This window comes from Myotis davidii, unplaced genomic scaffold (genome assembly GCF_000327345.1).
Source record: "Myotis davidii unplaced genomic scaffold, ASM32734v1 scaffold992, whole genome shotgun sequence".
Classification (NCBI taxonomy): domain Eukaryota; kingdom Metazoa; phylum Chordata; class Mammalia; order Chiroptera; family Vespertilionidae; genus Myotis; species Myotis davidii.
Window position 1 is genome coordinate 314,977 of NW_006283543.1, and position 5,399 is coordinate 320,375.

At 44.8% G+C, this 5,399-nt stretch overlaps 1 protein-coding gene across 4 annotated transcripts in view; it reads left to right on the forward strand.

The window, feature by feature from the left end:
- The first annotated feature begins 1,383 nt into the window (after window positions 1–1,383).
- The window catches only part of EDC3 (enhancer of mRNA decapping 3), a 125,732-nt gene continuing 121,716 nt past the window's right edge, over window positions 1,384–5,399 (forward strand). For 2 of the 4 annotated variants that reach the window (XM_006753718.2, XM_006753721.2), the window contains exon 1: window positions 1,384–1,527. The gene's annotated coding sequence lies outside the window, so the exon portion shown is untranslated. Of the gene's footprint in view, window positions 1,528–1,574; window positions 1,592–3,663; window positions 3,691–5,399 lie in introns of those variants that run through there. The other 2 variants (XM_006753719.2, XM_015564571.1) reach the window with 2 other exon arrangements.

Genomic DNA, 5,399 nt, shown 5'->3' on the forward strand with positions numbered 1-5,399 from the left:
ACATATCAAATGAGGCTGCATTGGCCTTGGTAAAGCTGAACAGTGGCCAGTGTGTTTAAATATTTGTTATTTAAAAACTTCATCATGGTGGCTTTTGAACATACACAAAAGTAGACAGTATGATCTGTAATAAAAGCATAATATGCTAATTAGACTGGTTGGAAGCAGACGACCTTCCAGACGAAGCTGGGGCTGCGAGGGAAGCCTGGGTCCCGGGTGCCAGAGGGAAGCTGGGGCCAGCAGCCGGGGGAAGGAAGGCCTACTCTTGCACGAATTTCATGCATCGGGCCTCTAGTAGTATAATAAAGCCCTATATACTATAACCCAGCCCCAAGAACCATCAACCCATGACCAATCATTTGGGAATATCAACCATGTTCAGGTACACATTATCTCACTTAACTCCACAGCAACTTTGTTAGCAATTATCTTAGGTTTATCTCGAATTGCATAGCTTGTTTGTAATAAATAAATTCAACTCAGGACTCAACCCTACGGCCGATACACCAGTGGATCCCAAACTAGAAGGAACCTTTAGAATAATAGATGCCAAGGTCTCTCCAGTCCTACTAAAACTGAATCTCTGGTGATGAGGGAGGGGAAGGGAGAGTCCTTGGAAAGTGAAAATTTTATAAAGTTCCTCAACTGATTTCGAAGAACCAGTTTTGAAACCACTACCCTACCCAGTGCTGCCTGCTCAAGCAGTGGTTCTCAAACCAGGTATCAGACTTTAAGATGACCTTGTAAATTCTAAGTTCTACAATTCCTCATTATATTTCGTGTTGGCCCTAAACACTTGCGTTTCATAAAAATCAAGACTACCAAAATAAAATGCCACGGCGGGGGAGTGAGGGGGGGCGGGGTGGAGAGCGGAAAGAGGGGAGGAGAGGCATTTTCTGGTGCAACTAACTAGTACTGGGGGCGGATGCGGGGGGAGGGGGGACAATCACGCACAGATTGGCTAACACTAATCCCCAAATGGGTCAAAGGTGATAAATTCTGATCAACCACAAAGGGACTTCTAGTTTCCTTTAATCCATCCCGGGGCCTACTTATTGCGTCCCACGGCTGCAACTGACCAAAGATGGGGCACACGTCACAACTCCTCGTCCCCAAAATTCTCTGCTCTTGCTCGGAGATTAGCACAGGGGGGCTAGAGGAAAGCGGGAGCTTGTCACCAAGTCTTCCAGAAAGAGCGTAGTCCCCCAGGCATCCGGGCCAGGATGCGGGTAGGACCCCAGCCAAGCAGGTCTCCAGCCGACATAAGCAGGCGGGGCAAGCAACACCGGCCCTCCCGCTGGCTCCCAAGCTCTTCAATTTCCCGGCGCCCCGCCCCTAACCGCCCGCCCTCGTTTCCAAGGCGTCCCACAGGAAGTGACCTCACGACGGTGGCGTGGATACGCAGGCACTTCCGGCGGCCGCGCCTGAGGGGGTGGGTTGCAGCAGCCCCTAGGTCTGTGGGTTCCTCCTCGAGTTTGGGCTGATTAGCGTGGTGTGCCGAGGAGGCGCGGACCTGACGGCTTGGAGGTGGGAGCTAGGGGCGGCGACTGGTTTGTGGGCTCTCGTGGGAGAGGGCTTCCGGGGTTGCCAGGTGGGTTTGCTTTAAGGCTTCGAGATTCCAGGCTTCCTAGACTTTTATAGAGGCGCGCACGTGCTCGAGGCCGCGTCCGGCGCGCCGAGGGCCAGGTACTAGGGGTGGCCTCGGGGGGCGTGGTTTGAGGTGGAGGCCAAGGACCGCGGGATTCTAAGCAGTTTGGGAATGGAGTGGGTGTGCAGCTTTAAGCGGCCTGGGCGCTTGGTTAGCCCTGTTGATGGCTTCTACAGCTCGCCCACTCATTGCTTTGTGCCTCAGTTTCCTTTTGCACAGTAGAGTAGGGTGGCCGGGAAGAGCGCGAGTGCCACATCCATGGCTGATGGCTTGAGGACAGAGATGAACTGGGGTCTGGAAGGGAGAGGTGGCTGAGAAACTAATGGTACCTGCAGGGCCCAGTTTCTGCTGAATCCTGGGAACTTCCCCATGATTCTTTCCTGCTGTTGGAGTAAGGCTGAACTTATTATCAGTGCTCTTTGTGTGATATTGATTGACTTTAACAATAATTGATTTATAAGTGGTTAAAGTATTTTGCTGTGTGGGAGGCATACTCCTCGCCTGCTTGGCCAGTTAGTTTTCAATAAATCTCCCAATTCCAGAGCTAGCTGGAATCATAACAATCCTCTCCCCTGGTATCAGGAGAGGAGCTGAAGACCCAGAATGGTTTTGTTCTCTTTCGTAGCCATTGGCTAAAGTGATTTCATCCTGCTGTCTGTATAATTGGTCTTAATCTCATGAAAGCATAAATGACAGTTTTCTGAGTAGGTCCCTATTTCAACTGGAAACCCCCGAATGAGTCTAGTCTTTCTTTTAATGAATAGCAGATTAGGTGTACTAAGCACAAAATTCCTATTTGTTGGTTTTTCTGTGAAGATGGTTATAAACAACAACTTTTGATTACCAAGAATATTTTGTTGGAGCTTCCTTGTGAGGGTAGGGCTTTGGGACTAGCAATGTCTCTCAAACAATATCTCCTTTGACTGTGACCCACAGCTAGATACATATTACATCATGACTCAGTATGTCCCCTGCATGCATAAAGTGTGTGTACACACACAACAAAAATTTACCCTTTCTACATATGATGCACTCGGACATTACTTCGTTGAAAGAAAAAAAAGTTGATTGCAACTCACTAAATTGACTGATTGCTAAAACCTATAGTTTGAAAAACATTGGACTAGAAAATGTTTAAGTTCCTCGTGATTCCTGAGATTCTGTAGTTAATTCAGAGTGGGTGGAAAATGTGTAATTTTTCTGTTGTTCTCAGCCAGAGTAGCCAGGTTACTAGAATTCTTATAAATTCAGATCAACCGGACAGGACATCCAAATTGGTAGCTCAAAGTGGATATAATATCCATAGTGATAGTGTCAATTTTAGCAAGGCATTTAAGTCTTTTATGATGGCATGATGGGTGAGATGGGGGAATTGCCAGATTGTGGTAAAAGTAGATGGAGTCATGACATTGAGTATCTATGTTTTGAGGATTTGATTTATGGATACAAGACCGCTGGGATCTGATGATCTGAGTTGAGGCTCTGTCTCTTTCTTTATACACAGAATGTCTTTATAGTCTTATCTGAAAGGTATGCTTAGCAAATATGTGGCCTTGATGAAGTATCATCTGGCTAATCTCAAGATTTGCCCAGTGCAACTTAATGGAATGGAGGGATCTTATAAATGTGAGGAATTCCACTTGGAGTCCAAAAAATTCAGTTATACCAGTTAATGACGGGAGAGATGTGACCTAGGAGGGGCTCATGTATAAAAAGATGTGGAATCTCAGTCATCTGAGTCAGTGGTATGGTTAGCCTGTGAGAAGAACTGGTGTGACCTGAAGTATTAGATTGTGTTAGGAAAATGTAAGATCAAGGAAGGTTGTTGCATCACTTGACCCCAGCACTGGTTGGCTCACACCAGGAATTTTAGGCTTAGGTCTTAGTACTCTACAAGAATAAATAAATTGTGAGGTTAGACATTAGAAGGAATTGGAATTTGTCAAATTATAAAAAGTAATTTTTTTATTGGTTGTCTGAGATGGTGAAGTTGCTTTGGCTTGAGTGATCCTTTTCCCATCATCATTTCATACATATTCAAGGTCAGTGTGGTCTTAAAATATTTTTGCTTGAAAGTTTCTAAAACATTGGGAAATCTCTTACTTTTAAGTTGGCATCTAAAATTTTTCATCATAAACTTAAGTAGTTTAAACATTTAAATTAAAAAATTTTTTTTTATTGATTTCAGAGAAGAAGGGAGATGGAGAGATAGAAACATCAAGGATGAGAGAATCATTGATGGGCTACCTCCTGCGTGCCCCCTACTGGGGATTGAGCCTGCATCCTGAGCTTGTGCCTTTGACCACAATCGAACCTGGGACCCTTCAGTTCTCAGGCCGAGGCTCTATCCACTGAGCCAAACCTGCTAGGGCTAAATATTTAATTTTTAAAAGTTAAGGATATACTCTGGGTTGGAGTGTTAGCCCATGCACCTAAGGGCTGCTGGTTCAATTCCTGTTTAAGGGGACGTCCTGGGGTTGCAGGTTTGATCCCCAGTCCCCATCTGGGCACTTGAAATGTTTCTCTCTCTCTCTTCCTCTCCCCCTCCCTCCCCCCTTCCACTCTCTCTAAAAATCAATAGAAAAAATATCCTCAGGTTAGGATTAACAGCAATACAAAGTTAAGGATGTAATTTCTTATATTGTAAATGTTGACTTTGTAAAAATAATACAAAGCTAAATAAAATAACAATTTGATGTTTTTAAAATATACAAATAAAACTTTATTACATTAAAAACCCTCTAAGAGCCCAGCTGGTATGGCTCAGTGGTTGAGCATCAATCCACCCATGAACCAGGAGGTGACAGTTCAATTCTCAGGGCACATGTCTGGGTTGCAGTCTTGATCCCCAGTAGGGGTTGTATGCAGGAGTCAGCCAATAATGATTCTCTCTCATCATTGATGTTTCTCTCTCTCTTCCTTCCTCTTTGTTACACATTGAACATAATTAAAGCATAGTGATTAATCACAAAGACAATATGTAATTATATATGTGTTTTCCGATGGTCTTAGGCGACCCCTGTGAAAGGGTCGTTCAATCCCCAAAGGGTCGCAACTCACAGGTTGAGAACCGCTGCTCTAAGATATATATAAATGGTATATTATATTACTGTGCTTGATTTTCAGATGTTAAGCCAGTCTTGTGTTCCTGTAATGAACCCCACTTAATCATGGTGTATAATACTTTTTATATATTGCTGAATTCAATCTATAATAATAAAAGTGTAATATGCTAATTAGATCAGACGTCCTTCCGGGCATCCTTCCGGATGAAGCCGGGGCTGTGAGAGAAACCCGGGTGCTGGGTGCTAGAGGGAAGTCGGTGCTGGCAGCAGGGGAATGAAGGCCTACTCTTGCACGAATTTCGTGCATTGGGCCTCTAGTTTACTAATATTTTGTTAAGAATTTTTGTGTTCATGAGGGATATTGATATGAGGTTTTCTTTTTGATGTCTTTGGCTTTAGTTATCAAAGTGATACAGTTGACACTTGAACAATATAGATTTGAACTTCATGGATCCGCTTATACCTGAATTTTTTTCTTTTTTAAATATACTTTTACTAGAGGCCGGGTGCACAAAAATTTGTGCACTCGGGGGGCAAAGGGGGCATCCCTCAGCCCGGCCTGTGCCTTCTCACAGTCTGGGACCCCTCAGGGGATGACCACCTGCTGGCTTAGGCCCACTTCCCAGGGGATTGGGCCTAAGATGGCAATCAGACATCCCTCTGGCAGCCTGGCAGCCCTCGGGGGA